We start from the raw sequence: 17,615 nt of genomic DNA, 5'->3' as shown, positions 1-17,615 counted from the left end.
GGGGGGGGGGGGGGGGAGAGAGGCGAGCGAGACTGGGAGAGGGAGGAGAGAGAGGGAGGAGAGAGGCAAGCGAGAGAGGACAGAGAGCGGGAGAGAGGTGAATTGTATATGTATATAGGTTAAATAATCGTATAGTATATATATATATATATATATGCATATTCTAGCGAATTGTACATACACATACGTGACTAATTATAAAAATTCGAAGTCAGCCCACGTAATTAATGTATAATATTAGTCGCGAGTGGTAATTATAGCAAATTATAGCTATGATGAGTAATTAAATATTATAAGTTTGTTTTGTTGCGTAATTTTCCCTGTGAAGAATCCACTGTATGTATTCATAACATAACATATATAAAGGAAATTTCACACAGAATGAAAAACCTTCGGAACTTTGATATCAACGTGTTACCCCTTAATGGGTATGGCTAGGCTAGGGGTGGAAATGGGGTTGGGTGGGTTTTGTCAAACCCACAATTTTCAATCCGCTTCACCCCGTACAGTCTGACATAACATTTTTTAGGCGAAATGTTCTGGTAGACTTTTATACTTGTATGTGTTTGTGTTGTAAACCCTTCTATTTAATCATTTATCAACTAAATCCATAAACTCAATAAAATATAATATATCAAAACCACTGGCCATGACCAAACTTATGTGGTATTTAAAGGGTTGAGTTGGCAAGAGAGTGTAGTCACACACATGTGGAGGAGAGTGAACTTCATATTTAAATTTAAAAATATTTAAAAATAAAATATTAAATTTAAAACAACTAAAAACTAAAATATTAAATTCAAATAAAATTAAAAACTAAAATATTGAATTAAAACAACTTAAAACTAAAATAATAAAGAAAAACTAAATTTTTTAAAAAAGTCGTCATCTTCTTCCTCAATTCCACCTACTTTTCGTCCATCTACATTCTTGCCCCCAACCCCTTAACCTTTATTCTCCACACTTAGTATCACATTTAGCAGGGCATTGACACTTTCTAATCGTCAATTTCAAGTTGTTATTACTGGAGGGGGAAAGCGACGTTGATTTTATGGTGATGCTCGTCGGAGTCTACTGTTTGAAAGTGGAGTAATAGAGAGGTGGCACTGATCTTCTTCACCAGAACTGGTTTAATGGTACAACGGAGAGGATGGAGAAGAGAGGCGGTCCGTGGTGGCTCGCAAGGGTCGTCGATGGTGTATCGGCTTGCCACTACTGATTTGTGGAGGTTGGATAAAGAGGAAAGGAAAATAGTGAGGTTTGCAATGGAGATGGAGACGAGTACAGGTCTCGCCGGCAAGAAGAGCGATGCGGCGACAACTTTTGCCGGTGGATTTTAATGTTACACTGTGCAGTCCCAAATTTTGCTTAATAAATTTATAATTTATTGTTTATTATAATAAAGAGAAGAAGATAATAGAAGTAGATAGAAGAAGAGGAATTTTCTTCTTATTCAAGTGTATATTCCAAATGGTGAGTGATATAGTGTTGAGATATCACTCGCAAAGGTCACAAATTAGTAGGCATAGTTATCCAAATGGTTCTTATCACCTTGGAAGCATATATACATGAATACAATTAAGTCTTGGTTATATCTAAAGGACAATTCACGCACTTCAATGGATTTATAACACTCCTCCTTGGATGTCCGTAGATAATGTGCCTCGTTAAAACCACCTTACTAGGAAAAACCCTGTGGGAAAAAATTCTAGTGAAGGAAAAAAAATACACATATGTTTTGGTACGCATTAGTTGTTGCCTCATTAAAAACCTTGCCTGGAAAATCCAGAGGGACAAAACCCTCGGTTAAGGGAAAAATAATGCAACGCGTATTAAACTCCCCCTCATCAAAACATCACTTAATTTCTTATGATGATGTCATCCAGTCTTATATACCAACTTCTCAGATATTGAAAGTCTCTCTGTGGTCAACTCACAATCATGAATATTTTGCATGATTGAACTTATTTATGATATATCATTTTCTGATTTCATGAATTTGATGAGGCTTTGAGCTTAACCGAATACATTCTTGACAATCACTCTATTCGTGATCTCATTACTGCAAGTAAATTGCTCATTCAACCTGTTCATAGCAACAATCATCTTGTGGACACTTTCATTTGCAGTTGATTATTTTCGTACATTGTGATTGGTATATTCTTTTTCAAAGAAAAATCACACATTTCCTGAATATGGTGTGTCATTGATCTTAACCTGATGCACTCTCAACTTGCTTCATAGAGGGCTGTTATTTTTGCATGTAGGCTACAAATGATTGTTCAATTGATCGCCAAGATATTCTTGTGCCTCCACATGTAAACAAATAGCGTGTTTGAGATCCAGCTTCATGCGAATCAGATAATTATTCTGCATCAGCTTAACTAATCAATTATGCCTTGGATTTCTCGGAATAGAATAAATCCATAACCATGGTCCTTCAAGGATATTTGAGCATGTTCTCAACACCATTTCAATGTCCTTTTGTTGGGGAGGAACAAAATCTTGCCAATAAATTTACTGCAAAACAAATATCTGGTCGAGTATTGTTAGCAAGATGGACTAATGCTCTGATTGCACTAAGATATGGAGTTTTATCACCAAGAAGTTCTTCATCCTTCTTTTGAGATCAAATTGAATCATCATTTATGTCAAACAATCTCATAATCATTGGGGTACTCAATGAATGAATGTGATTTATCTGTATCAAAATCGCATCAAAACTTTTCTGTGTATGTTGATTGACGGACAAATATTTCATTCGTCAAATTTTTAATCTTTGGCAAGACAAAATTTTATCTTTTCAGAATCTTTTCATTTTAGATCCCCTTCTCAAATACTCAATAGCTTTTAAAAGCTCATTTTCATAAAAATTTAACGACAATTAGGTCATTCTTTTTGTACCCTTTTCTTCCTTGATTATTTCAATCCATATAAGAATTTTTGAAGCTTTATTGAGAAAGTTTCCTTCAAACTTTTATATGCTTCAGACACCTCGATTACCTCAAGGATTTCTATATAACCTTCATTATTGTCTAGCTAGACATGATAATTATTCATTATATGCATTTAATTTTTTTTATATGTTGTCAGATCAAAACAAACCTCATTGCATCCACCATAGGAGAAAACATCTCCAATAATGTCAAAAATTTTGCGACAAATCTTTATGCCCCAAGACACAAGTTTACTTCATATATTACGATTATACTATAGCATAATAATTTATTGTACCCCACTGACATTATATGTTAATTTATGGACTATCAGTTCAAAACATCACTTTTCTAAGTGAAACAATATACTTGAATTATGCATTTTACTTGGCCAACCATTTATCTGTCCACACTATATGACAAATTTGAATTCAAGATTTTCGTCACAATTTATATCATTAAGCGCTACCTCATATCAAAGATACCATCGACAATTATTTGATATCGATTCCAACATGACATAACTTATCGAACTTAATTTTTCATTATTTTTCAGGTACTTGAACTTTTTTCAAGGTTTTATGAAGTGTTATGTCGTGGTGCTATCTTATAGCACTTGCCTCATTATCATGACCATGTTGATCATTTGCTCCTCTCATTCTTCAAGGAATTTTATATTTGGAATCGATTGGTCTATTACGCTTTCGGCGTATCATAGACTCTGTCCTTCAAGGACTTCACATTGTAGCATTTGCAGTTGAATTATATCATAGGATCAATACATTCATCTGGCAATTGATTTGCAACATTATGCAAATGAATTATCACTTGAACTTTAAGTTCACATATTTAATTTACGAGGATCTAGATAATTCATCATTAAACCTCACACATAATTTTCAGCTGTCAATCATCTCTTCCCCAATGTTAGAAAATCTAACATTCATCCCAACCTTATTTGGGAATTCATCTTTATGTGTGGTGGAACAATTAAAATCATAATCGCACATTCAATATTTTAGATGAAAAATTATTTGATTCCTGAACCTGAACCAACGTTAGTGGGGAAGCCTTGTTGGCTTAATACATACATGTGTTGCTACATGTTAAATAAAATAATCTCATACCAAATTTTATTTGGGAGTTTTGTTCTCATAACCATGATTTAGCTATAATTGGAGGCATACAATTTTTGCTAAATCAATCAGCATTATCAATTTAATTTCATAATTTGGAACTGTGTTCTTAATTCAACAATTCGAGCAAACAATATTACAAACCCCAATTTGGAAGTTGACACCAAAGCACATGTGATCATCGCATAGATGCATCCAACATATAGTTGCAAATGATCCACATGACAGGTGAATGAGCTCATATTCACTTTTTTTATATGTTCCAAAAATTTCACGGGATTACAATCCCAACCTTAGCTGGTACAATGAAAACAAGCAACACGAGAATTCTTGAAGAATCTTTTATTTCTTCATCATATAAGCTACATAAATTTTCAATTATATTTTCATCACATTTAAAACCATGATGGTGAACTGGTCATGCCAACTGATATTTATTTCAGTACACGTATAATTTACTTTTGCATGTGATTTCATCAGCATGTTCATGTTTGTCTGCAACAAACAAGAGGAAAAGTGGGTAATCTTTTACATAAATATTTATAATCCTCTTCGGTTGTAGTAATATGAGGATAACAAATCTTTTCATAATTTATAGTCTCAATATTTCTTTTCAATTCATTCGAAACTTAAAAAGTTTCTTTTGAGACTTACTACAACCGTACCCCAATATTATTCCTCTGGAAATATCACAACTCGTTAGAGCATGTAATTAATTTCTGTGTACTATCACATATTTCATGACGCCATCCATATGATGAACATCTCCTTCAAGGAGAAAACTATATTGTTATTGTCATGGTCAAAATTATTACAAGCAAGACATGTTTTTTTGCTTTACTTTTGTTGTACCATAGGTACACAATCAATGACGAATTTGTATTGTCATACAATATCTTTGATCATGACCACAACCTTTATAGGCAAAAATTACTACTTTCTTTTTGTCCTTTCGTTAGTTCATAACAAACGTACCATAATATTCATGACGTATAAACGCACATGATCATTGACCATTCATGGCAAATAAAATTTATTTATTTCTCTCAAACCTCCCGTAGAGGTGAATTGTGACATATATCTAACCGTTCATGGATATATTTTTATTCATATTTTTCCTTTATATTTTCCATATTCACTCATGCGTATCACAAGCCACAATCGTTTCATGAGTTGACGATAATCATTTATGCATGTCATACCTTTATATTTTCCATATTTACATGATTCACCTCAACATTACTTTGAAAAATAAAGTGCACCACCACTTTATATTCTTTTATTTTGATGGAGGATCTATAAAACTTGTCAAATTATTGGGTTGACAACATTCACAAGTCCAATGACCTTTCATATCATTTTGATAATAAAAATTGCCTTCACATTTTGAAGGACTATTTGAAGAACCCATAGTGTTCTTCCTTTATAATTACCACAACGATGACTATTATAATTACGTCATTTCTCGCCCTTTTTCATATCGTTAATCATTTGTCATATTTCAGACTAATTATTTACTGTTATCACATTCATACGATAGAATGGAGCAAGTTTACATCGAATTTCAAAATTATCATATTTGTTACCATATTCTTTTCAAGGAATGAAGCAAATTCAACAGGACGAATTTCAAGGCTATTCATCAAAGCCTTGATCATCATTATATCATCACTATGGTGCATTGCCTCAAACTCAATGTCTTATCCATATAAGGCGTGTTACGCCAAATTCTATGGGACTTGAACCCAATCCTTATCATCATGGTGTATCAAAACTCAAATTGATGTCTTACCCTCTTGGTGCAATAGAACTTGAATCTACCGTCTTACCCTAAAGTAATTTTTCTTATGGTGCATCCGGACTTTAACCTGATATCTTACTCTTTTAGTGCGATGAGACTTGAATCCAACGTCTTACCCTCTAGTAATTATAAATATTAATAAGTTTCTCATAATTATCACTAAGAAAATCAACATGAAAATTTACTTTTTTTATCCTTCAATTTTTTTTCTGAAACGAAGAATTGTTAGTATAATTATAAACCAATCTATAAAATTGTTAAAGCAAAACAAACCAATATCTTGTACCTTTTCATATAACACATATACTAAAAGAAATTATTAGTATAAGAGGAACTTTTGAAAATATAAATGTGTAACAAGAAAATTAAATAGAACTTGTTCCTGCTCACAAGTGTTTCAACTACAACACTTTTGCGAAGTGCTACCACTTTTAGAGCATATTCGTGCTGATAACGTGTTATAATAAAGAGAAGAAAATAAAAGAAGTAGATAGAAGAAGAGAAATTTTCTTCTCAAGTGTATATTCCAAATGTGAGTGATCTCTATTTATAGTGTTGAGATATCACTCCCAAATGTCACAAATTAGTAGAGATAGTTATCCAAATGGTTCTTATCACCTTGGAAGTATGTATACAATTAAGTCTTGAGTATATCTAAAGGACAATCCACACAATCCAATGGATTTATTAAATTTTATTTAATATAACTTTATTTAATAATTTTAAAAAATAACTAATGAAGAAAATTATGACATGAATTTAATTTATGTGACATGGATTTGACATGTCACCTATTAAAACGCGAGTGAACTGCACACATGATAAGAGGGGTTTAAAAGTATTCGTTTGATTGAGTTTAAGGGTTTAGTTATGGTTAAGTAGAAGTATTCACAATACAAACTCGTACAAGTACAAGGGTCCACAGACCATTGCCTTTTTCTTATTCTCAACCTGCTTAGCCCCAGCCTAATAAATTCGTTCTGCTCTGTACTACTTGAGTATTTTTCCTTACTTTTGTCACTTATATATACAAGTATTTTAAAGTTTTATAAAGTACCATTGAATTTAACATTTAGCAGGTTTAATTGAAAATAAACTCAAACGAAAATCCAAATCTTTAAAAAGTAAAAAAAAATGTGGCAGACACCTAAAACTTTGTCGACAAATATTGTAGGAGATCCGCCCCTGCCTGGCACCCGCATAATTTTTAAAAACCAAGGCTTTGACCCGCCTTGCCTCGCAGTCTCATTCGATTAGAGATTGACCTGCCTTGATAGCTTTAAACCCACATCACCCCCCATTGGCATCTTAGGTATGAAATGACTATTCTGTTGGATTGGCCATGTAACTCGTGACTAGTGGTGGTAAATGGGCCGGTTGGGTCAAATGTGGGCGGGTTGAAAATGGATAATCATTCAACCCGTCCATATTTGATATGGGTAAAAATTGATTTTGTAATAAATGGGTCGGGTAAAATACTATTTTACCAATATTTTCATGAATAAGTAGTACTTTACTTAAGAATTCAATATGGAGAAGATATTTTATTCCCTTTTTAGATGAAAATTTGAACATGCTTCATTTAGTTTTATTGCATTATATAAATAAATAAATTAATTAAATTCTGTAATTCAATATAAAATAAATTTATGTAATAACAAGATGAAAATTTTTAATTTCAAAGTAAATGAATATTTGCAATTTTAGGACTAAAACATGTTTAATGCACTTTAAGTAATGTCAATACTAATACATGATTTGCTTATTTTACACAATTATTGATTATCCAATATAAATTAAAATAGATAAATAAAATGTATTATAATGAACAAAAGAAATGTACATCTAAATTATATATATTTGGAGGATCAAAGACTTCACATTTTCAATTAAAGAAAACAATAGTTAGTTCTATAGAATCATATATTATTATAAGTGTGAAGCTCCAAAACCCAAAGTTGAATTACCATTTTACCCTTATTTTACCTCTAAAATAAATTAATATTAATATCTATTTAATTAATTAAATATTAAGTAAAAATTATATTTAAATTCATGCATCGAATAAGATCTTAATGCATCATATATTCATGTACTAATTAAATGTAGATATTGAAGAGTCTAATAACCTTTCAACTTTAATTTCTAAGATAAGTGGGGGTAATGAAGAGTCTATCAAACACACTCACACCACATTATATATATTCCTTATTTTATTCAAGTTTGTAATCATCTTGCATACTAGAGTAGGTTAGTCTACATCCCTTGTAAAATTTTCATTACCAGTTTGTAATTATAAGAATTCTTACTATTTTATTTATTTGTATCCTTTAAAATTTCATACATATTCATCTTCTTTTTGTTGAGAAATATGTAAACTATGATAGTTACAAGATGAATATACTCCAACATGAAGTTGTAAGTAAATATTTATTTTTCACATCTCCATCGTTTTGAGTTTTTAAATATAACTTTGTAGTTGATTATTGTATTTTTGTATTCATCCTTTCTTCTATTTTAAGATATATATAGTAAAGCTAATTACATTTTTTGTATTTATCATTAATTATTTTGAGGGTAAACATGCTAAATCCCATAGAATAATAATTATGTATTTTTCATTGTTTGATAATCATTTATCTTTTTAAACCCACATATTTGTACTTTTTCCTTTTTATATGTAATCTCAAATGTCCAAAAAATTCATGTACTTAACTGTTATAGAGAGGTACAAAATAAGTGCAAAAGTAAAAATAAAATAAAAAATAATGTATAGTAAAAAATGACTAAATGATACATTGAATAATATTATTTTAGAATTCACTTATATATATATATATATATATATATATCAAGAAATACAGTTTATCTTTATTCTTAACATATTCATGCCTTCTTTTCTGTTTGTCTTATTTATTATTATATATGATTATAGTTTTTTATGCATATGATATGTTTCGTCTAGAGTAAATCATGTTTTGTCTAGAATAAGTCTACTTTTAACAAAATGTAATTCAATCAGTATGAAAATATTTTTGTCTATATATTTAAATGTGATGTCTTTTTTTATGGATGTCATGTCTTTATTTATTCTTTTTTTCGTTTGAAATTTTAATTTTTTCTATAAATTTGATGGTATACGGCCCAAACATTTTGTAATATTTTTCTTTATACGTATCTTTTTTATAGACAATTTCTTTTTTGATTATTAAAACTTATGTTTAATAATTAAAATATAGTAATTCCTCTGATAAAATAAATGTTCATTTTTCATGAAGTATTTAATATATCAGACCTCCAACATATAACACAAGATTTTCATGTTATACTTTGTGCAAAGTTAAATTCTTATGTTAAACTTACATATGAAAGGACTTAGATTTGAACTTAGCTATATAAATTAAAATTTTCTAATATCAATTAGGGGACAAACGTGCGATGCACGTTCCGAGAACTAGTAACATAAAAAGCAAGAGAAATTACACTATTTTTAGTTATATTATTAATTTTGAGTCGATAAAACTTAGAAGCTTAACTCATTTGACTAATTCATATTTTACCTATATTTTTATGGGTCAAATATGGGTATCAATCCATATTTTATCCATGTGAGAAATCACTCACCCAACCCATTAAAATATGGACGATTTAGGCGGGTCACCTGAATATGAGCTCATTTTGCCGGCACTTCTAGTGATAGGATTAATTGTTTAGAGTCAAGATTGTAATTTTTATGTTGTTGGATAGTCGATGTTTTTCTTTTCACTTCAATTTGATAGATATTATTATTTATAACGAATTGTAGGTAAAATTAGAAAACTGGGAGGACAAAAGAAAACTAGATGGGATGGGTTATTATTGACCCGCTTGTTAATATTTAATAGATGTTCGAAAAGAACAATAACTAAGACGAAATAAAAATAATAATTTCAGTATAATGTCGAATTTTTAAGACTTTTTCAAGTGAAGTTTTAGTAACTATAATGGTATTCAAAGTTTATAACAAAAATAGCTTAAGGAAAAGGTGCTTCCTTTCATAATTTTAACGGTTAAATTAGCTTTAACTTAATGCTTGAGCAAAACAAAGAAAGGAAGGTTGTAATTAGATTTTTTAGAAACCCTGTTGGTATTTTTTGTTGTGAGAAACACCTTGTACGTCACTAGTCCTNCACCCACCCTCTATAATATGTTTTTCCTTCTTTTTTTTGTTGGCGTATTACAACCCTTGTTTTTCAATAATTTGGGCCTCTTATGTATAACTATTAGTCTTTCATTTTTTTGTGCTTTTCTCTTTTTCTTGTTCAACAACAGAGAATCTGTTGTTAGTCTTCACCTTAGATTGACTGATGTGCTCTTTGTTAGTATTGATCTCTTTTGCTTTCTACCGTTGGCAGTTATGTCTATCTTCTTTATTATATTTGGAGAATTAAAATAGAATAGTGTAGGATTCGAGATGACCTAATGCCTGTATTAATTGACTTTTTGATTGTTTTGACTTTGGGTGAACTACCAAACACTTCTTTTTTCGAGTGGTCCTGTTAACAATTATCTTTACGTTATTTTGGCAAATAATCATACTTAATGGTAATTCACTTTGATACTATTTTATCTATGTTGTATCCTCTTCACTTATTTATATTGTCATGACCCAAAGTATATACTGTTGAAGTTAATAAGATTATGAAGGAGTTAGTTAGAGTTAGTTAGCTTTCCGTTATAGTTAACAACTTTGATAGTTAGTTAATTTTCTGTTAGAAATCTGTTAAGGTTAGATATTTTTTCTTCAATCTTCAACTGTATAAATATGACTACTGCATGTAGTTCATAACTCTCTTCTTTTTCAGTTTTCAATCTTAGAAATGTTCTTCTCTGTTTTCAGCTTTCAGCTTAGTTGCAGCCACCATTAATGGTGGTTTATCATGATTTTGAGTTTTAACATGGTATCAGAGCCATCGATCGATCATTCATGCTTGTCTTCGTCTCTGTTCTACTCGTGAACATCAGATCTCTCTCTGTTTGTTTTCGTCTCTGTTTTTCTTGTGAAGATCAGATCTCTCAGGTTTACCTGGTTTTACTTTTGATTTCAGCTGTTTTTGTGTTTTCTATTGCCTTCTTACACATTTTCATCCCTTCTTTTGTTAATTGATTCTGTTGCACTACAATGGTAGAAGTGACTAATCTAGAAGTAACTAAGGGAATTGAAATAGGAAGTCTGTTATACCTACATCCATCAGACAATCCAGGTGCACCTCTTGTACCAGTTGTTTTCGATGGAATTGGTTATCGAACCTGGAAAAGAGGCATGATCAAATTCTTATCGGTAAAGAATAAATTGGGTTTCATTAATGGAGATTCTAAGAAACCACTTCCTACAGATCCAAACTACAAACAAAGGGAGAGGTGTGATAATATGGTTACATCCTGGATTTTAAACTCATTAAACCGAGATATTGCTGATAGTGTAGCATATGTTGATAGTGCTTTGGAATTGTGGACTGATTTGGAGGATCGTTATGATCAAACCAATGGTGCCAACTTATATCAAATTCAGAAAGAAATCAATGATCTTATTCAAGGAGTTATGGATGTTACAGCTTACTACACCAAGATGAAGAAACTTTGGGAAGAACTGAGTGGTTTATGCATCAAAACTCACTGCAGTTGTACATGTAGTTGTGGAGCAAAGGATATGATGCACAAGGTTGAACAGGATAGACGATTAATTCAGTTTCTTATGGGTCTTAATGAGGTCTATACAACGATTAGAGGGAACATTTTGATGATGAATCCAATGCCATCTGTGGCACAAGCTTTTGCCCTATTGATACAAGAGGAGAAACAAAGAGAGTTTAAGTCAAACAATCAAACGTTTGCTGAGTCCAGCTCTCTTGTTGCTATTTCTTCAGGTACTTCAGGCACTTCAGGTACTCCAAAAGGCCAGAATTTCCAGACGAATTATTCATCTACTTCTTCAAATCATAGAGGCAGACCATATTGTGAACACTGCAGGAGACCAGGACATTTTAAAGCAAAATGTTATCAGTTGCATGGATATCCACAGAATAATAATCGATCTCAAAGACCTCAATCTAATGGACAGCAAGGCTATAATCAATTTCAGAGACAACAACAATATGAAAATCCTAATTCTAATCAGCCATACAGAAATAATAACAAAGGGAAAGGTGTGGTAGCTAACTCTGTAGTGTCATGCGACTCTAATGTGGAACAAGGCTGTAATTCTGGGGGTCAAGCCACCAGTCAAGATATTGGCATCTCAAAGGAACAGTATGGACAACTTGCCTACCTGCTTCAACAATTTCAGGCAGAAAATTCAAGCAACATGCAAGCAACAAATCCTACTGTGAATTTCGCAGGTATCATTGCATGCACTTCTTCTATTGCTTTTGACAAACTGTCATGTGAATGTTATAAGGCTAAGACTGACTTGTGGATCTTAGATTCAGGTGCATCACACCATATGACATTTAACAAACTTCACCTCACCAACATTTTACCATTACCTGAACCTATTTTAGTCAGATTACTTAATGGCTATAAAGTCAAGGTCACAGAAGTTTGAAATGTGCAAATAACTTCACAGATCATATTGTACAATGTCTTATTCATTCCTTCTTTCAAATACAACTTGATATCAATTAATTCTCTAGCTCTACATCTTAAATGTGTTGTTTCTTTCTCTAACACATCTTGTCTGTTGCAGGCCCCTTCACTAAAGAGGCCTCTGGAAATTGGTAAAGCTCATGATGGCTTGTATCTTCTTTGCTCAGATTGTTTACAAAAGGGCAAGAATTCCATTTCATCTACCACATGTCCATCACTTCATAAAACTGATAGGTTACATATTCAATGTACTTCTCATTCATGTTTACCTCATCAAAATGTTTCTGTAATGAATAGTTCATCTAATGACAAGAAAACTGTTCCTGTTAGTAGCAATGTTGTCATCCCTGGAGATAGTGCAGATTTGTTATGGCATTATAGACTTGGTCATGTCCCTTTTGTTAAAATGAAGAATATATCTTCCATACCTGTGATTTTCTCACACAAACAACCTTTCATTTGCCCAATCTGTCCAATGGCAAGGCAAACAAGACTACCTTTTCCACAGAACACTTGTAGTAGCACTGCCATTTTTGACTTAGTCCATGTTGATTTATGGGGGCCATATCAAACACCCACACATGACAATTTTAAATTTTCCTTACTTTGGTAGATGATTTCAGTAGGTCTACTTGGACACATATGCTAAGTCATAAAAGTAATGCCTTACATGTTATTAAAACTTTCACTAATATAGTTGAAAATCAATTCAAAACTACCATTAAGGTGATTAGATCCGACAATGGAATTTACCAATACCGAGTCTATCCAATTCTTTCAATCCAAAGGTATTATTCACCAAAAATCTTGTCCATACACACCTGAACAGAATGGTGTGGTAGAAAGAAAACATAATTATATTCTTGAAACAGCCAGGGCACTTCTTTTTCAGTCCAAACTTCCTACAAAGTACTGGGGAGAGTGCATTTTGACAGCTACTTATATCATTAATAGACTTCCATCTGCACCTCTAAACAACAAATGTCCATATGAAGTATTGCATGGTTTAAAACCTTTTTACTCACATTTAAGAAGTTTTGGCTGCTTGTGTTACCCAACTTTTCCTAAAGTTCAAAGATCCAAAGTTGATCCTAGAACTTCTCCACATGTCTTTGTGGGATATCCATCTGATATGAAAGGATACAAGGTCATGAGTCTAGCCACTAAAAGATTGTATGTCTCCAGGGATGTTATTTTTCATGAAAAAATTTTCCCTTTTGCAATGAATAAAGATCCTACTTTCTTTCCTTTTTCTTCTCCTACTCATTGTTTTACTGATCAATATGATTGTCCTACTTCTGATCCATCTTTTGACTCTAATGTACAGTGTGATTCTGAGATGTCAAATGACACAAATCCTCCTTCATCTCCTGACTTTTCTAGTCCACAATCTATTCCCTCAACCTCAACAACACCCTATCAACCTGATATAGCAACCAGAAAGTCTCACAGAACTCACAAGTTGCCCACATACCTGTCAGATTATGTTCACTCTATACCTATTTCACAACCTACAGAAAACCACACATTAACTCCTACCTCATTGACTGCATGTTTTTCTTCTAAACACCATATATCTTCTGTAGAATTGGATCCAAAAAGTCAAGTTTTTGCTTTAAATATTACTCATGATTGTGAGCCATCTAGCTATGCAGAAGCTGCTCTTGATCCTGCATGGCAAACAGCCATGACTCAGGAATTTGCTGCTTTACATGATTATAATACTTGGTCCTTTACTCCTTTACCTATTGGAATGAAAACTATTGGTTGTCGATGGGTGTATAAAATCAAACACAAGGCTGATGGAAGTGTGGAAAGATACAAAGCAAGGCTAGTGGTTAAAGGGTACACTCAACATCTTGGCATAGACTATACAGAAACTTTTTCCCCAGTTGTTAAAATGACAACTGTCAGAGCCTTGATTGCCATAGCTACAAAGAAACAATGGAATATTTACCAGCTTGATATTAATAATGCTTTCCTCCATGGAGATTTGAATGAGGAATTTTATATGGATGTTCCTCCTGGTCTTGCTGTGTCACATACAGGGCTAGTGTGTAAACTAAACAAGTCCTTATATGGTCTAAAACAAGCGAGCAGACAGTGGTATGAGAAGCTAACTGCAGCTTTGAGTTCAAGGGGCTATACTCACTCCTTATATGATTATTCATTGTTCTATAGGAAAAGGGGTTCTTCTACTGTTTTTTTAGGTGCTTATGTAGATGATATTATCCTCACAAGAACTGATTCTGAAGAAATTGTTAGTCTCAAAAATTTCCTCCATGATCAGTTCAAGATCAAATATCTTGGTAGACTGCATTATTTCTTGGGTTTGGAAATTTTATATAAAGATGATGGAGTTATCATATCCCAGAGGAAATTTGTTCATGATCTTCTCAAGGAATTCCATTGTGATAATCTAACTCCCATGACTTCACCATTGGATCCTAATGCTAAACTTAAAGCTCATGAGGGCAAGTTATTAAGTGATCCTACCTTGTATAGGAAGCTGGTAGGGAAACAGAATTTCCTCACTCACACCAGACTTGATATTTCCTATGGAGTTCAACATTTAAGTCAATACACGCAAGATCCCAGGGAACCTCATCTTCAAGCTGCATTTCACATGTTGAGATATCTCAAAAATGATCCTACTCTTGGCATTTTTATGTCATCTTCTCTTGATTTTGAGGTTCAGGCTTTTTGTGACTCAGATTGGGCATCATGCCCTGACTCTAGAAAATCTGTTAGTGGTTACATTGTCTTGCTGGGAATAGTCCAATCAGCTGGAAATCTAAGAAGCAAGAGACCATTTCATTATCCTCTACAGAAGCTAAGTACAGATCATTACGAAAGGTGGTTGGAGAACTGGTTTGGTTACATAGACTGTTCACTGAGTTGACTGTTCCTCCTACTGGTCCTTTTCCAGTATATTGTGATAGTCAGGATGCACTGCATATAGCCAAGAATCCAGTTTTTCACGAGCGAACCAAACACATAGAAGTTGACTGTCATTTTGTGAGGTCCAAACTTGATGAAGGATTAATTTCATTACATCACATCAGCACAGTTGATCAATTGGCAGATATACTCACAAAGGCTCTCACAGGAATCAAACATTCTGCTATGATGGACAAGTTGGCTGTGTTTACTACACCTCCAACTTGAGGGGAGGGGGTGTTCAAGTTAATAAGATTATGAAGGAGTTAGTTAGAGTTAGTTAGCTTTCCATTATAGTTAACAACTTTGATAGTTAGTTAATTTTCTGTTAGAAATCTGTTAAGGTTAGATATTTTTTCTTCAATCTTCAACTGTATAAATATGACTACTGCATGTAGTTCATAACTCTCTTCTTTTTCAGTTTTCAATCTGAGAAATGTTCTTCTCTGTTTTCAGCTTTCAGCTTAGTTGCAGCCACCATTAAGTTGCAGCCACCATTAATGGTGGTTTATCATGATTTTGAGTTTTAACATATACTAGGTGTAACATGACGTATAGGACCCCGAGAAGCGTTACACAATTCACTTAGCATACATCATAAAATATTGTAGATACAAAGACTTTTAGATAAAGCATTTCATACAAAAGAGTTTGACAAATGAGGAAGTCTGAATATAAGTTTCAAAGCCATCTAATACATCATAAGGAAAGTGATTAGAATGTAACTCATATATACATCACATACAAAGTTTGAAATGAAAAGATATAAAGCAATAAAGGAGTCTCGGTCCTCGAAACACGAGGAATCACCAATCCTCAAAGTCTATGAAGGATCACTAGCCATGAGTTTGGGAGGGAGGAACGTCAGACCCTACATTAATGAAACAATGTATGTACAAGTAAGCATTAGAACATATAATGTTCTAAGTATGAGACAATATGCATAAACATAGGAACGATAACATAGTTACTTAAAACGAGTAAACATGATAACATAAGTGACTTAAAACGAGTAGGCATGATCATAATGGTACATTAAAAAGCTAGGTGGAAAATTGATGAGATATTGAGATTATGATAATGGTCTATGGATTGTGAGTCACCCATGAGTCTTTTTCTAGAATCTAAGTGCTCAGCAAGGTGTATACGACAATTTGTGTGACGACCTTGGTACCACCGCCACATCATCCCATATTTTCATCTTCTCATTTCATCGCATTGGCCAATCTTGTTGTGTTGTACAACTTGTTTTTGTGCCGATTTAACTATTATATGCCCTTTTATGTGTTTACTTTATTTGTGCCTCTCCTTATAAATTAGAGGCACTAATCTCGGATTGGACTTTTCTGCGTGAGTTTATTTCTTAAGTCTATTTAGGTGCTTATACTCAATTCAATTAATCCACTAAGTACTTAAACATTGTACTTACCTCCTATTTTTGTTATCCATTTCATGCATATCCTAGTTAGGGTGATTTTCGTATCAGTTGATTGGATCAATAGAGTTATCTCTTTTGGAGTTGCGGTGATTGCGTACTTTTCGGATCGCCATTAGCCTTCATATATCATTTTGAAGCCTTTAACTTTTCTTTCAAGACTTGAGATTTATTTCATATTTTAGAAATTAATTAAATTCTCTTTATACTTATACTACCAAATTTCGGTATATTCATTATTTCTTTTACCGTTTATGCTGGACTTCCCTTGGTAAGTCTCATATGTGTATTTCTTTTGGCTTACACACTTTTTTGGAGTTACAGGGTGTGTGTCATCATGACCTCAATTTTTGGGTCGTGAAAAGTTATCTAAACTCTGTTTTAGCGATGTGATAGGGAGGGATAGAGATTGGATGAGTGCCTGACTCCGAATTTATGCAAAAATCAATATCCCAATCCGGAGGCACGCCTAAATCTGTAGGAAATATCTTTGGTAAATATGAAACTATGAGAGTTGACTCAATAGAAGTGGACCCTACACTAACATCTTAGATATGAGGTAGATAGTCTAAATACCCTATCTCCACCAACCTTCTCGCGGATATATGATATGAACTTTACTGGCTTAGGTTTGTACATACCTTCCCACTCTAGTTTATTTCTACCAGGGATCTCTAGAGTTATTGTCTTAGAATTATAGTTCGTAAAAGAATGATAAAGAGACAACCAAGTCATACTCAATA

The sequence above is a fragment of the Solanum pennellii genome, chromosome 7 (assembly GCF_001406875.1).
Source record: "Solanum pennellii chromosome 7, SPENNV200".
Lineage (NCBI taxonomy): Eukaryota > Viridiplantae > Streptophyta > Magnoliopsida > Solanales > Solanaceae > Solanum > Solanum pennellii.
This window is presented reverse-complemented; position numbering follows the sequence as displayed.